Source organism: Bos javanicus, chromosome 13, assembly GCF_032452875.1.
Source record: "Bos javanicus breed banteng chromosome 13, ARS-OSU_banteng_1.0, whole genome shotgun sequence".
Taxonomy (NCBI): Eukaryota; Metazoa; Chordata; class Mammalia; order Artiodactyla; family Bovidae; genus Bos; species Bos javanicus.
The window spans coordinates 61,784,292-61,801,499 of NC_083880.1; the positions used below are offsets into that span (position 1 = coordinate 61,784,292).

General features: G+C 41.8%; 1 protein-coding gene across 4 annotated transcripts in view; it reads left to right on the forward strand.

The window, feature by feature from the left end:
- Nucleotides 1-17,208, forward strand: part of KIF3B (kinesin family member 3B) — a 40,200-nt gene that overhangs the window by 3,068 nt on the left and 19,924 nt on the right. The window contains exon 3 of one of the 4 annotated variants that reach the window (XM_061437238.1): nucleotides 2,203-2,352. The exons of 2 other annotated variants lie outside the window; for them this stretch is intronic. The gene's annotated coding sequence lies outside the window, so the exon portion shown is untranslated. The remainder of the gene's footprint in view (nucleotides 1-2,202; nucleotides 2,353-17,208) is intronic. One more of the 4 variants, XM_061437239.1, reaches the window with a different exon arrangement.

Consider the following 17,208-nt stretch of genomic DNA (forward strand, 5'->3'; position numbering starts at 1 on the left):
AACACGTGGTGTGTGTCCGGTGCAGTTCTAGCCTGGAGCTGTGATGGTCAAGAGGTAGGTGAGGTCCTTGCTCACATGCAGCTTCCATTCTAATGGCAGTATCAGAAGAAGAAACCGGTAAATGAATGGAAATAAGTACTCTGAAAACAGTAAAACAGTGTGTCATAGAGAGTAACTTCTCCATGGGGGTGCTGCCACTTAAACTGGGTGGTCCAAGAAGGTTACTCTAGGGTGATGACATTTTTGCTGAGATTTGTGGCCAGCCATTTGAAAATGGCAGAAGAGCAGGGGTAAAGCCTCTTAGGTGGGAATAAGCTTGGTAAATTCTGGGAACCAAAAGAAGACTCAGAGTGGCCGGAGCAAGTGGGCATGGGGGGGATGGGTGGGGGTGAGGCTTCAGGTCCTGCAGGCCTGTAGCCCAGAGCACAGAGGTGGACTTTTATTCCAGAAGCAATGGGAAAGCATTGAAGGCTTTAAGAAGGAAGTGATATGATCTGTTTTGTGTTTTTTAAAAATCACTTTGGCCTCTGTGGCCAGTGAATTTTAAGAGGTATAAGAATGGCAGCCTGGACAGTCGCTCAGAGGCCAAATGAGAGGTGATGGTGGCTTTCTAGGGTGTTGGCAGTAGAGATGGTATGAGAGGATGGATTGGGGATGTGTTGTGGAGGTGAAACCAGCGGGATGGTGGTTGAGGGCAAGGAATCATAGATGATTTCTGAGTTTTTGGCCTGAGCAATTAGGTAGATGTTGCTGGTGCCATCTGCCTTGAAAATGATAAGACAGCTTTTTGGTAAGGTGCCCTGTGTGGAAGAATTAGCTCTGGTTCCCGTGAACCCTTGGAGGAGAGGCACAAGGTATAAACATCCCACTTAGAGCCTCTGGGGAGGAGATCCTACAGGATAGACAGCCAGGTGCATCTGTTTGAAGCCCCCCCAGGACATCAGAAGCCCTACTGTTCTTGAAGTCTGGCTCTTTGCCAGTTTGTGGAGTGGCAGGTACAGGCTGTGCCAGGGCAGTGCCCATCTGTTTCATTGCTGTTGGCGTTGCTGTCCTAACTCAAGATCTTTGCTGATGAAGGTTCCTGGGGGAAGGCTGGCCAACTCTGGGAGACAGAATGGAATCACTTGTGAAGTTCAGTGCCTCAAATGGCCACAGTCTGCCTGCTATAGTGGTTCTTTCTTGGCCATCAAATGACATTTCTAAAGTTTCAGAGCTTTTGATTTGGGAATCCCTTGAGAAGCTGTTGTGTTCTGCTAGAATTCCTAGAGCATCCTTGAATGGAGTATTTCTTCCAAGCAAGGGAATTTGAGCTGCCTTTTCATTTATGCTAATAACTGCCTTGGTAAATTTAGACTTCACAATGTTGTAGATTCAGCACTGTGAATAGTAAGACTAATAATTTACCACCTCCGCTTGTCTAGCTTTGTTTTCAGTTTAGAATGCTCTTTCCTGCACATTCTTGTGTACTAATGTTTAGTTAGTTGAGATCATGTGGCACATGCATTTTACCTAGTTTACAGATGAAGCATGGAGAGAGCATTCATTTTGGTCACTAATATTAGATACTTGGTAGGTGCAGGGCTAGCTAGATCCTTGTTGGTTCAGGGCTGTTCCGTATGATCAAGGCACCCATGTGCCCTGAGAGCTTATTAGAAATGTAGAATTTATGTCTAGATATAGTCAACCAGTCTGCATTTTACCAAGATGCGCACGCCCAGGGTGTTTTCTGGGTCCATTAACGCTGGTGATGCACCTCTTCAGTAATAAGTCACAAAACTAGGACTTAACCAGACATAATGGTAATAGAAGTACAGGCTTTCCTTGTTTTATTGTGCTTCACAGATACTGCATTTTTTACAATTTGAAGGTTTGTGGCAACCCTGCGTTGTCAGGTGATGGTTAACATTTTTTGGGGCAATAAAGTATTTTTAAATTAACAATTGCATTTTAATTAAACAATTGCATTGTTTCATTAGACATAATACTCTTGCACACTTAACAGACAACAGTATAGTGTAAACATAACTTTTATATGCTCTGGGGTACCAAAAAATTTGTGTGACCTGCTTTATTCCAAGATTTGCTTTATTATAGTTGTCCAGAGCCAAATCTGCAGTATCTCCAAGGTATACCTGTAACAGGAATACCTCACATTTATTGATCCAAATGCTGTCCTTTCTTTACATGCATTGTCTCGTTTAGTCCTCACAGCAGCCTGGTAACTGAGTAGTGTTATGAATCCCATTTTCCAGAAGAGGAAAGTAGAGGCACAGAAAAGTCAAATAACTTACCCAAGCCTGCTGACCCCGCGTCTACTGCTCTTCAGCCACTCCTTATTCATCTGTTTTTCAGGTGGGCAGCACCTCCCTGATGTCTTGTCAAAGGCCTTTCTTTCCCTTTTGTACCTGGGTGACTAACTTCAAATGCTGATGAAGGAAAAGGGACTTCATAGAATGACTGAAGAAATCAGGGGGAAAACCCTTGGTGTTTGAATATAATTCTGGATGTCAATTACTTGACTGGCAGGCATCAGACAGATAACCTGATTGGTGAGATAGGCTACCTGTCCCTCTTCTTAGCTTTAACTCAGGCCTGAAACATGAAGCAGGTAGGCACTGTGAGCTTGTATTCTGAATCATTCAGGCCTGAACTGCTTCTAGATTCTGGTGATAACATCTGTACCAATGAGGAGAAGCTGGCTAAAGTCCTATGCCACCAGCTGACTAATTGCAAAAGATTCCCTTTGTTGAGCCTCAGCTCTCCCTGTCTGCTGGGTGGGATTTTCTTTTCTATATCCCCTTATCTCCGCAATCTTAGAAAGAGTTCTTGATCAAAGCCTGTACCATCACAGGAAATTCTGATGTGAAAAGGCAGCGGGATCTGGGTGGAGACATGAATTATAAGCACAATTCTGCCATTTGCTGTGTTACCCAAGGCAAGTAACTCAGCATCTCTGGCCCTCAGTATCTGTATAGGCAAAATGGACATGGGGTGGTCTTCCAAGGCTCTTCCAGCGCTGCCTGAAAGACAGCTTTGAGTTGGGTAATCTTTTCCTTTTCCTTGGTGACTTGATGCAGTGCTTTCTCCCAGGCCTTCCAGGGTGGGGCTTTGAGAGCTCTGTCTTGGCAGTCAGAGATCCTTACTGTCAGCTCATCTTATCAGCACAGACATCTGCATTGCTGCTTGGGATGTTCTTGTTTAAGGCTCAGTTAGTCTTGGTGACACACTCTGTCTCCTCACTTTGTTACACTGATAGCAGACAGAGAGCGCTTCACACACAGGCACGTCTATCTTTAGCATGCTGGTTTATTTAAATCATAGTTTGCATTAGAGAGCATCAGTGATAATTGTGGTGGGTGTGGTTTTATTTTTATAATTTTTGGCAAGATATTTGCAGCAGTTGCATTTTGTCATATTCGAACATAGTGTAGAAATGGAAGTGGGTCCAAGTGAAATAGAAGTCGTAATAGATTCTTGGGAGCTGAGACTGGACATGCTGTTACCCACCCTGGGGTCCTTCATCCCCTTCAGCACTGGTTTCTGGAAGGACTTGCTTTGAGGCTTTCATGTGTGATATAAATTAGACAGAGGCTAAAGCTCATAGTACTGTCTCCAGCAGCATAGGGGACTGCAGTAATCATTACTTTAGAACACATTTAATAACCTAAGCAAAAAAGTCTAGCTAGTAAATCATAAAAGATTCCATCCAGATAAGCTAAAACGTCAGCTTGAGTTACTTAAGATAACCGCAAGAAGATAGTTCTTGGTGGAAATAGTTACGGGTTTTGCAAGATCTGCAATAGCAGGTTAGATTCTAGCCCAAGAAATACATGGTGTTTTTCCCTCCTTATTTCTTCAATTGTCAGCATTTTTTTAAAAAATATTTTTCCCCCTGACTATAAAAATAATGTCCACTGAGGAAAAATGAGGAAAATCCTAAAAAGATTAACTAAGATTCACCCAGAAATAACTACCTGTTAAATCATCTTACTGTCCAAAGGAAAATGCATTCCTAAATGTGTTTTATCTCATGGATATGCAGTTCTCACCTGTTTCCCTAATCATTGTCGTTTAGGCTGGTTTCAATACTTAATGCTATGAGTAATGCTACAGTGAACGTCTTAAAGATTATCTTTGCATAAGTTTGTATTTACGTTTCTGATGATGTTTTTAAAATTAAAATAACATTTTGGTTGCGGTGGGTTTTCTTTGCTGTTCACAAGCTTTCTCTACTTGCTGAGAGTGGAGGCTCCTCTCTAGTCGTGGTGCTCAGGCTTCTCATGGTGGTGGCGTCTCTTGTTGCAGAGCACAGGCTCTAGGCAACGGGCTTCCATAGTTGCTCCATGTCACATGGAATCTTCCTGGAGCAGGGATCGAACCCATGTCCTCTGCATTGGCAGGCGAATTCTCATCCACTGTACCACCAGGGAAGTCCAAGTTTGTTTGTTTTTTTTTTAATGAGGATCATTTTTTAAGTTTTTATTGAACTTGTTGCAGTATTGTTTCTGAATTTTATGTTTTGGTTCTTTGACCTGGAGGCATATGGGAACTTAGTTCCCGGACTAGGGATTGAACCCGTACCCCCTGCTGCTCCTGCTGCTGCTAAGTCGCTTCAGTCGTGTCCGACTCTGTGTGACCCCATAGACAGCAGCCCATCAGGCTCCCCCGGCCCTGGGATTCTCCAGGCAAGAACACTGGAATGGGTTGCCATTTCCTTCTCCAATGCATGAGAGTGAAAAGTGAAAGTGAAGTCGCTCAGTCGTGTCTGACTCTTAGCAACCCCATGGACTACAGCCCACCAGGCTCCTCTGTCCATGGGATTTTCCAGGCAAGAGTACTGGAGTGGGGTGCCATTGCCTTCTCCGCATACCCCCTGCAGTGGAAGGCAAAGTCTTAACCACTGGACCCCCAGGCAAGTCCCCTTGTGATTTCTTTAAACTGGATCCTTTCCTTGTTAAAAAAAAAAAAAAAGTAATTGTAAAGGCAGCCTCCTAAATAGTGTTTTTAACAAGGTAGTGTCTAAACAAAGTTGAAAAGGCAGACATTAATAGTTCAGTGGGGAGGGATTGCCTTTGAAAAAGGTATTCTGATTCAGTTTCAGCTTACTGGTCCACTTGCAGTTGTCTTTTCAGATAGTTGCTCTCAATGTGTATTTCCAGTTTTGCATTTGGAGATGTTCATTTAACGTTTCATAACCATTTTTCCGTATTTTCATGTTTACTAATATTGAACTAGTAAATTTTCCCTAGCAGTGGGCACTGATGATGTTTCTGGCTTTTAATAATCACATATAGTGCTGTGGTGAGCATCTTTGCTTCTCTGCCAGCCTCATTAGAGAACAATTCTAAATAAATTAGTTTAGGGAAAGTTAGAACTTTATAAAGTTCAAAAGGAAAACTGTACCTTTTCCTTCTTAAAATTTGATTAGGACCCTCTAAAGATATCTTTAAAAAAAAAAAAAGCTTCTGAGATATAATTCACATACCATAAGGTATCTTTTAATAATTTTTGTCAGCCTTCTTTGCTGTTTCCTTAATCTGTTTTTCTTTCTTTTACCTAATTATTTGACTGCACCAGGTCTTGGTTGCGGTACACAGGATCTTCAATCTTCATTGTAGCACGCAGAATTTTTAGTTGTGGCATGTGGGATCTAGTTTCCTGACCAGAGATTGAACCTGGGCCCCCTGCATTGAGAGCATGGAGTCTTAGCCCCTGGACTACAGTGAAGTCCCTGTTTTTCTTTTTGATACAGAATTCCTTGTGAGTAGGACTCAGAACATGAGACTTTAACATTTAAACCTTTCATTCTCTGAACAGACTATTGGCTGGTGACATTAACCAGAAATACTATATGTACGTTATCAGTTTTGTGCAGTGGATGAGCTGTGAGAGCAAGCATGTCTTTATGGAATCAGACAGTGAACCATGATATTTTTGATGGACTTCCAGAAAGGAATTTTTAAAATGTAGCCAATTCATTATATTACTGAAACATCCTGTGATTTATGGGATATTCTGTTTGATCAACTTTGGAAACTGTTTACTATAAAGGTAGCATATGTAGGCAGCTGCTCTGACATTAATGTACACACCAGAATCACCAGAGATGTTGATAATGGGACTCTGATTTTGAGGATTTAGATGGGATTAGATTCTAGGGGTTAAACCAGGTGGGACCAGGGAATATTTTAGGTGACTCTCCGATACAACATCCTAAATTCTGTTGAGTTGACACTTTGAGAGTTATTCCTTCTGAAACTCTTTTGGCTCTTCTGACTATGTCAAGAAGAGTATGTGGTTCCAGTCTTTCTTAACGTGTGCTAAGTTCCCTTTCTAACCAAGAGAGATCAGTTCTGGGGCCTTAGGTAAGCTGCAGTTATTTAGTTTGAATTTAGTAACACTGTTGTGTGTCCTTATATTTATTTTCAGTTACCTTCCTTTTACAACAAGTGATACTGGTTTTCCATTTATGGTAGTGATAGAAAGTTTCTTATAAAAAGAAACGTGTGTTAAAAGTAGGTTTAATGCAAAACCTTAACTCAATAATAGTACAGGTAGTGTATGGATATGGCAAAAACTGTGAAGTCAGGTGACTGACATTTAGGACATGCTGGTGTGGAAAAAAGGCCATGAACTTTGGAGCCAGGTCACCCTGGTTTCTGCTTACTTTGCTGCTGATTATCTCAGTCTGTCGTGTTGCTTCTCTCTCCAATCTCCAAGGTTTTTTACTCCCGTAAATTGGGTCAGGGCAGAGGCACCTCCTGTGGGCCAGGCATCACCATGCCTGTCCTCCTCTGATCCTCACACAACCCCAAGTAGCCAGGCATTCATGATAGTCCCATTTTGCAGAGGAGGAAATAGGCTCAGAGGGGTGAGGGAACTTGCATGGAGTCCCAGAGCTGGAAATGGTTGGACTGGGTTTCAATCCCTGGTGTGTCTGAACCTCTTTTTTGTTATTCCAGGCCACCTCCCTCCTTCAAATACAGAATTTGCTGTGGCTCTCTGCCCAGCTGCCTGGCTGTCTGATTAAAAGGACAAGTCATTGTGTACACTCATCATCACTACAACATTATTGACAATAGCCAAAAAGTGCAAGTAGCCCGCATGTCCATGGCCATATCAATGGATAAAGAAAATATGGTATATACTACAATGGGGTGTTATTTAGCCTTATAAAAGACAGAGATCTTGTCACATGCTACGATACGGATGAACCATGAGGTTGAATGGTGGTTTCCAGGGGCTGGGGAGACAGGGAGGTGGGGAGTTGCTGTTTGATAGGTATAGAGTTTCAGTTTGGCAAGATGAAAAAGTTCTAGAGATCTGTTGCACAACACTGTGAATATCATTACTGAACTATACACTTAAAACTGGTATCGAGGGTACATTTTATAATATGTGGGGTTTTTTTTTTAACCACAGTTAAAATTTTCTTAAAAGTTAAAAAAAAAGTGCCACTGGTCAGAAGGCAATCTGTTTTTTTTTCCATTTTGGAAACTCAAGCATACATAAAAATAGAACAGTATAATGAACTGTGAACCCATTACCCAGGTCCAGCAGTTATCAGCACACGGCAGTTCTGGTTCACCTGTGACGTTTTATCCACCCCACTGACCTCACCCCTGATTATTTTGGTTCCAGACAGCATGTCACTTTTATCTGAAAATGCTTTTGTGTGTATCTGTCAAGAGTAAGAACCTTCTTTAAAAAATACCATTTTTACACCTAAAAAGTAACGATAGTTCCTTAACATCATCTGATGTTCAGGGTTCGAAGTTTCTTGATGGTCTTATATATTTTTAATAATCAATTTGTTCAAATCAAGATCCAGAAAAGAGTCCTACTCAAGGACCAAATGTTGTATTTGGTTGATGAAGTTTCTGACATCACAGTATAAATTTTAAGCAGAGAGACTGTTTCATTTCTTTGCTGGATCAGTACATGGAACAAGAAGTTCCTGGCAGGCAGGCTCTTCCAGCTTCATAGCTTAGTGGTAGTTCAGAGCATTAGCCCTGAATGTTGGGGTCGTGTGGGCGGTGGGTGCCCTATGGTTGGGAGGATAAATGGTATAGCCAAGGGAGTGGGTAAGACTGTGCCCTCTGTCAAAAGGACATGCATAGCCTTTAAACCTCTAGCAGTAGCTTCTGCTAAGAACCCCCACATATAGTTAAAGGTATATTCATTCGTGGTGTATGCTCAGTCATGTCTAACTCTTTGCAACGCCATGGACTGTAACCCTCCAGGCTCCTCTGTCCATGGAATTTTCCAGGCAAAAATACTGGAGTATTCTCTTCCTCCTTCAGGGGATCTTCTAGACCCAGGGATCAAACCCTCCTCTCTTGCATCGCCTTCATTGGCAGGCAGATTCTTTACCACTGAGCCACCCGGGAAGCCCAGTGCTCAGGACATTCCCCGCAGCATTGTTGCACTGACCAAAAACTTTTGCAAAGACCGAAAACTGCTGGAGTTTCCCTCAGTGGGGGACTGATCAAAGACATTATCAGGCAACTGTACTGTGGTATCTAAGCAGCTACTTAAAAGGTGGGGACAGGGGTGAGGGTTGGAGGAATGGGAGGTTTCTCCAAGATCTATAAAGTAAGATAGAGAATGATGATACATACTTACTTACACCTCAATTTTAAAAGTGGGGAAGCAGTGTTTATATTAGTTAAGATATATTAAGCATGAATATATCATATATTAATGTTTGCAAATGCTTCAAGTATCTCCCCAAGGGTAGGAGGAAGATTTATTTGTTCACTGTATATACAACTTGAATTGTTTTAATCTCTGCATATATTGATGCACATGTATATGCATGTGTATATGTTTAATAAGTTTAGAGTTTTTCAATAAGACAACCTGGTTTTGAATCCTGACTGTACCGTTTAACTGCTGTGACCTTGAGCCAATAAATTTCTCTGAGCCTCCCATCCTTGTTTTTAAAATAAGGTTAATACCTATTCCTCAAAAGGTGATTTTGAGGATTAGGAGAGGTATATACATTAAGCGCTTAATGAGTCGTGACTATTGAATACAAGGAAGCCCCAGACCCAGATTGATTCTGAATTAGTGTCCCCTAGACTTGAATATATTGTTTATGGATGTTTTGGTTTCTTTGCCTCTTTTCCCCACTAGATAAATGCTTTCTTTCTTTGCCTGTTGGGGTCATCAAATGACGGAGCTCATGGCGGCAATTTGTAATTGCCATAATGCCAGGCATTTATGTAATCATGTTTCTTGTCTGTGACCTTTCTAGGTTTCTTTCCAGATAAGTAGTCTGTCATCTTAAGACACGTAAGCTGAAACCAAGGTACTAGACCTTTTTCCCCCAAAGAAAAAATTTTTATTGCCATCTCCCCGCTTGATTGTAAGAAACAAAATACACATACTTATCACAAAGGCCAAAGAAAGCAAAAACAGTAATTTGCAAGCTCACCCCCAGAGATCAATATTATTTGCCTTTCTTGAGGGTTTATTGTACATCTTGGACTAGACTGAGCATTTAACATTTATTAGCTTACTTAATCCTTATAACAGTTACTTATGGTAGGTGGTGTTACTAATTCCATTTTATAGAAGAAGCTATGACAATGTAACTTTCTGAAGATGTTATAGCTGAGTGGCAGAGCAGAATTTCAAGTCCTGACCTGCTGAATGTTCAAGTTCATGCTTGAATGGTGTGTCTTGTCTTTGCACAGTTTCCTCCACATCTGTCTCTGCGCTTGTGCATGCACATGTAGACATGAATTGCGTCATAGTAACTGTCCTGTTTGGTAGCCTGCTTTTTTCCTCCCAAAAAGATGTCGTGAACATCTTCCCTTGTGTAAGTACCTAGAGGTTTATTACTATTCTTAATGATTGCATAATTTCCCATTGTAGAGATATGTCATAATCTAGCCAGTTCCTTATCAATGAGTGTTTAAGTGGTCAGAGATGCAGCTGAGATAAACGTAAAGGTGTATGTACATCTTGCACGTGTCTTCAGTTATTCACTGATGGCCTTAAAATAGTAGCTAGAAATGGAGTTGCTGTTTCAAGGGAGTATTACATTTCAAGTATTGCATTTCAGTATTTTTATATATATATGTATATATATATATTTTTTAGCTGTATTGTGTGACATGCAGGATCTTAGTTCCCCAGCCAGTGTTTGAATCTGTGCCCCCTGCATTGGATGTGTGGGATCTTAACCATTGGACTGTCATGGAAATCCCTTCAGTTTTTTGATATTGATTGCTCAAATGCCCTTAAATAATTTGTGCCAGTTTGAAATGCTGTGGCTCTTATATGTACTGTAAGAGATAGTTTGAAAGTGTTTAGACAGAGCACTCAACTGTTTGGCTTACAAAAAAAGATTCCCTTATGTTTATAAACAGTGCCCGTAATAACAGAATATATATTATTAGTCTATTATTTTGATGTTTGTTCTAAATGCCTTTTATGGCTGAGGCTACATGACACGTAACATTGACATTAGAACGTTAAAGACTCCATGGCTGTAGACCTCGTAGAAGCTCTTTTATGACACTTCCCCAAGAAGTGGGAACAAGTAGCTTTACTCCTAGGGCCCTTGTTCATCAGTTAAAACATTCTATTACATTATATTCATGGTGGTCAGTGAAAGTGGATAGATGAAAGGAAAATGAGTTTTAACATCTGGATATAGTTTAGTTAATTTCACAAAAATTTTCCATCTTTTTTCCTCCCCTAATTTGATTTTAAGACTGGGTAATATATTTACATGATTCAAGAGGTATAGAAGGATATACACTGTAAAGCCTCCCTTCGGCTCGTGGCCTTGAGCTCCCCAGCTCTTTTCCCTACAGGCAACCAGTGTTGTTATCTGGCTCTTGCGCATTCCTCCAGATATATTTTATGTACATAGAAGCACATATAGAACTATTCTCTCAACACAGATTCCATGTCCTTTTAAAAGTTCTCCAGGCAGGGATGTTATTTTTTCAATTGGAGATGGATAATCTTGTTGTGAAAATTGTGTCATTCCCATTTTGATAACTGGCCATCATGGGAACTGTAGACCCAGAGTTGAGCTTGCTCTCTTGATATTGGTTCAGGGATTGGCAAACAAGGAGTCCTGATCCTTCAGAACAATTAGCAGCAGTTGCGAAAGAGAGTCATGTTGATGGTGATGAGGTGGATACAGAGTAGAAACGGCTGCTTCCCCTGAGAGAAAGCTGCACACGGACTTGGTTTGGGCTGGTTAATAGGGCGTCACTTTTATCTTCTTGTCTGAGTGTTGCGGTGCTTTTCTGCTAGGCTCTGTGATCTATGGCTTGGGCTGCCTTTCAGACACTCCGAGTCCTTGAACTCCAGGCCAGGCAGTTGGCAGGTGTTTACCTGATCTGACCTTAGAGGACACTGCGTTGGAATGCATTCATTAAAGGTGTATTAGTATGCACTGTGTACCCACAGGGTACCCCTCCTTGCAGGGCTGTTCCTGCAAGGAACAGTGACTAGCCTAGAGAATTGCCAGACCTTTATTTTTTTCCCATTTAAAGATACCACATGCTTGTTAGAGAAAATGTGGAAAATATAGAAAGGTTGAGGGACCAGGGAAGATCTCCTGTATGCAGTCCCGTCTCACAGAGTGGACCACTACTGCTGTTGTGATGTGTGGCTTATTTGTATACAATTGGGATTGCTTGTATTCAATTTTGTAAACTGCTTTTTCATTTCTGCTAAGCATATTCCATGTCATTACAGAGCCTTGGTAAGTGTCATTTAAAAAGATGGACTAGCATGGCAAGGGCTTCCCAGGTGTCACAATGGTAAAGAATCCACCTACCATTGCAGGAGACACAGGAGATACAAAGGACACGGGTTTGATTCCTGGGTCAGGAAGATGCCCTGAAGTAGGAAATGGTAACCTGCTCAAGTATTCTTGCCTGGAAAACTCCATGGACAGAGGAGCCTGGTGGGCTATAGTCCACCGGGTCGCAAAGAGTCGGACACGACTGAGTGTGCATACATAAATTTGGTCGTAGACAAGAGATGCCTACAGGAGCCAGGCAGGAAATGTAGATAAGCAAAGCATGCTGGGTGTGAGACAGTAGAAAGTGTGGGTTGGGGAGGATTCGGTGGCTGGGCCCATCATTGGGTGGCTGAGCTGTCATTCAGCTCTCATTGCTGGCACTTGGGGCCTGGGCCAGGGGCCATCAGGATATTCCCATTCTTTCAGAGAAGCAGAAAACCTGTCTGTTTTAATGTGAAATCGCTATTGGTTTTTTGTTTGTTTTAGTTTAGTTTTTTGTTTTGTTTTGTTTTGTTTTGTTTTCAGAAATCTTAAACATTCAGAGAATAATATAGGAAGCAGAATTGACAGTTGTTAATGTTTTCTCTTATTTGCTTTAAGCCTCATAACCTGTTTCTATTTGTTTTTAAGAGAAATGATAAAGTATTACAGGTAAAATTAAAAAATTCTTTACATTTCTTGTTCCATTCTCTATGTTTCACTCTGTCCAGTTTTAGCAGGCACTATCATAAATTATTGTATACCCTTCTATTCCATTTTTGGGGATACTTACATATACATAAATGCAAATCCATGAACATATTGTTTTCTAATTTTTTAGTCATAATTGTCATTCTGCAGCTTGCTTTTTCACTCAACCTGTTTGTTTTCTTTCTTTTTTTAAAAAAAATATTTATTTGGCTGCGCCAGGTCTTAGTTGGCATGTGAAATCTTTATAGTTACAACATGTGGGATCTAGTTTCCTGACTAGGGGTCAAACCTGGGTCCCCAGTGTTGGGAGCACAGAGTTTTAGTTACTGGACCATGAGGAAAGTCTCAACCTGTTTATTTATCAATGTAAATATATGTAACTAATTCAGAGTTGACAGACTTTTTCTATGACAGATCAGGATTTTAGGTTTTGTGGGCCACACTGTCTCTGCTACAGCTACTCAGCTCTGCTATTTTATAGCTAATGCAGCCATAGATAATATGTAAGCAAAGGGGTATGGCTGTGTTCCAATAAAACTTTGTTACAAAAACTGGCTGTGGGCTGGATTTGGCCTGTGGGGTGTCATTTGCTGACTCCTGCTCCAATTTATGGAGAAGGCAATGGCACCCCACTCCAGTACTCTTGCCTGGAAAATCCCATGGATGGCGGAGCCTGGTAGGCTGCAGTCCATGGGGTCCCTAAGAGTTGGACACGACTGAGTGACTTCACTTTCACTTTTCACTTTCACGCATTGGAGAAGGAAATGGCAACCCACTCCAGTGTTCTTGCCTAGAGAATCCCAGGGACGGGGGAGCCTGGTGGGCTTCCATCTATGGGGTCGCACAGAGTCGGACATGACTGAAGCGACTTAGCAGCGGCAGCAGCTCCAATTTATTCATTTTAAATACTGAATAGTGTAATATCTGTAGCATGAATGTACGATCTTTTATTTTTCAGTTCCTCTATAAATGGATGATTAGGTTGTTTCCAGTTTTCTACTATTTTAGCAATGCTGCAAGAAGCATCCTTTTCTGTGTTTCCTTGTGCATATGTGCAAAGGTTTTTCACCAAGGCATATACAGATAGAGAGGTAGAGTTGCTGGGGGGTTTGTTTTGTTATTTTTTTTTTTTAGACAATGATAGGGCCAAATAAAAATGGCTTCAGGTAGAATGTGACCAGTTTGTGACCTGTGTTCTAGAATCTCTATAGGAAGCCAGTAGTTACTGATAATCCAGATCCACACCTAGTTCTAGAATTTGTCATGGACTCCTTGACAGCACAGGTGAGAGTGTGTGAATCCAAACACGAAAGATTCTGGAAGAGAGTGGTTTCCCTGAGAAATGTGCAACTGATTTCCTCACGGACAAAAGAGATGAAGTTGGACAAAGACTCAATTTTTCATGGGTAGTAGCCATTCTAACGGTGGTTGTTAACAATGGGATGACAAGTTCAAGCAGAAGAGGTCTTCAGGATAAAGATGCTGAGCTGCTTGACCTGTGGTTTCTCTTTTCCTGGCAATGCTGTGAGTTCCTTTAAAGATTTATCACTGTAATTAGACAGACCAGAAGAAGGAGGAGGAAGGTAATAAAGACTATCAGGGCATCCTTCCAAGAAAACCCTCTCCTTTGAGGAGGACCCACAGCAAGATTTTAAGCTCTGGTGGCAGGAAATTGAATTAGTCCATCTTCCTGAAGTAATATGTCAGTAGTACATGACTAGTTCAGCCAAGCTCAGTGAGTTCAGAAAAGAAATGATGTTCTGTGTTCCAAGTCAAGGAGATTTAATTAAGTGGACTCAGACTTTGGGAATTCCTTCTTTTTAAAAGCTTTTTAAGGTTACTGTGGGTCATTATCATTCCTTTGTTTTTATTGTTTTGGAGAACTCAAAAATATACAGGGCTGTAACAGAAGCAGCTGAACATCAAGACCTGCATGAAAGCCTGCTGCAGGCTTTTTCGTTTTATTAGAGAGGCTTGGGGTCACATTGTTTTCATAGGTAAAACCTCTCCCCAGGTATGAAACGCAGAAGAATCGGTCCTCTCCAGTGACCTGTTCCCTATCCACCTCTTATGTTTCTTATTCCTTGGAGTCTCAGGTCTTGTCTAACCATCCCAGGTGCTACAGCAGAGGCCTCCCCAAAGGAGGCTCTGGGGCCGGGGTTCGGGCTTGGCACCTAGAGCGCTTTTAGGCCCCTGTTGAAGTGGAGGGAGAGATAGGCAAGGGATCAGCCATATCTGTAGCTTGGGGGCCATTCCCCTGGAAAAGAAAAGGAGATGCAGGAACCTGGCCATTCTGATATCTGATTCGAAGCATCTGGCGAAATTCTAGTAGCTTCTAGAAGGTGATGAATGAAAGGCTGCCTTTTACATGGTTTTCTTTAAATGACTTGATACTTACTTTTAATTGGACATTCCCTGGAGAAGGAAATTACAGCCCACTGTAGTATTCTTGCCTGAAGAATCCCATGGACAGAAGAGCACGGCAGGCTACTGTCCATGGGGTTGCAAGAGTCGGACACAACTTAGCGACTAATCTGCAAACCACCACAGTTGAACATTGATTAGGTATTTGGATCTCAGTTTGAACTGATTTTTAAGGATGATGACTACAAATTGAACAAGAGAAAATATTAGTCTAGTGATATTTAATGCATAAAATTAGGCTTCCCTGGTGGCTCAGCAATAAGGCATCATCCACCTGCAATGTTGGAGACTGCCTCCAATGCTGGAGACACGGGTTCAATCCCTGGGTCGGGAGGATCCCCAGAAGAAGGAAATGGCAACTCACTCTAGTTTTCTTGCCTGGAAAATCTCATGGACAGAAGAGCCTGGTGGGCTATAGTCCATGGGGTCACCAGAGGCAGACACAATTTAATGACTAAACCACCACCATCACCACCAGTAATCTTCAGAATGCCCCTCTGACAAGGGTTTTGAATGCAATTGTTTTAGCTAATTTTTTTTTCTTTTTTCTTTTTTGGCCAAGCTGTGGCATGTGAGCAAAAGTTCCCCCACCAAGGATTGAACCTGTACTCCCTGCAGTGGAAGTGCTGAGTCTTAACCTCTGGACTGCCAGGGAAGTCCCTGTATTAGTTAACTTTAATCTGACTTTATTTTAGTTCACAAAGTATTTCCACCTTTATAAGTGTTAGTCTGACAATCATCCAAAATGAAGGAGAATTATCCCTGTTTTACAGATCTTATAAAAACTGATGCAGGGAGGCTAAGAGGTCTTGTGGTTCTTCATTCTTAGAGAACATTATTTTATTACATGTAACAATTAGAAGAATTATGAAAAGTAACTTCTCACATTTCCATGTGCTTACTTACCAACAGAACAATTTTTTGTGAAAGATCAATGAAGAAACATAACAACTCCGTGTTTATTAATTAGCAGCATATATACCTAGAGTGACTTATCATGGCTTCACATTTTTCCACCTTTTATGGGCAAGGAATAGGTCAGTCTCACAACTTAATGAGTACTGTAATTCATGTTCTAAGTATCTATCAAAATTACAAATGCATATATCCTATGATCCAGATAGATTTTTTTTCCCATACATGAAAGGATGTGGTTCTAGGTTTTTCATAGTAAACTATCAGAAACAGCTTAAGTGCTAGGGTAGTGGTTAAATAAATTACAATGCCTCCATACAGAGGGATGTTTTACTGCTGTCATAAAGAACAAGGCAGCTCTGCATTTACTGAGGGGAACAAACTCCAAGATAGGTTGTTAAGTAAAAAAAAAGCAAGCTGCAGGACACTGCGTATTGTGTATTACATACTGCTGCTGCTGCTGCTAAGTTGCTTCAGTCGTGTCTGACACTGTGCGACCCCATAGACGGCAAGCCCACCAGGCTCCCCCGTCCCTGGGATTCTCCAGGCAAGAACACTGGAGTGGGTTGCCATTTCCTTCTCCAATGCGTGAAAGTGAAGTCGCTCAGTCGTGTCCGACTCTTTGCGACCCCATGGACTGCAGCCTACCAGGCTCCTCCGTCCATGGGATTTTCCAGGCAAGAGTACTGGAGTGGGGTGCCATTGCCTTCTCTGGTATTACATACTATGCTTGTGTAAAAAAGGAGAGGATAAGTGTGCATTAATACATAGAGCTTGCTATGCATAAACTTATTCAGGAAGGTTAAAAATCTAATAATACGTGCCTTGTAAGCAAGGAAGTGGTTGCCTGGAGAACAGGTAAGGGAGAGGGACCTGTCAGCAAAGGACCTTCTGAATCAAGAATCATGTGAATTACCTGTTTGTTTTTAATTTAAAATATATATATTTTTTAAAATAATTTTTGCTTTAAAAATAATTTTATTTGTCTGTTTACTTATTTTTGGCTGTGTTGGGTCTTGGTTGCTACGAGGGCCTTCTCCACCTGCTGCGAGCGCAGGCTTCTCACAATGGTGGCATCTCTTGTGGAGCACAGGCTCTGGGCATGTGGACTTCGCTAGTTGCAGCGCACAGAGCTCAGCGGTTGCGGCTCTCAGGCCCCTGCGAGCACAGGCGTCTCATGATGGTGGCATCTCTTGTGGAGCACAGGCTCTGGGCACGTGGACTTCGCTAGTTGCAGCGCACAGGGCTCAGTGGTTGCGGCTCTCAGGCCCTAGGGCTTGGGCTCCGTAGTTTGTTGCTCTGTGGCATGTGGAATCTTCCCAGACCAGAGATCAAACCCGTGTCCCCTGCATTGGCAGCAGATTCTTATCCATTGCGCCACCAGGGAAGTCAGAATTATGTTT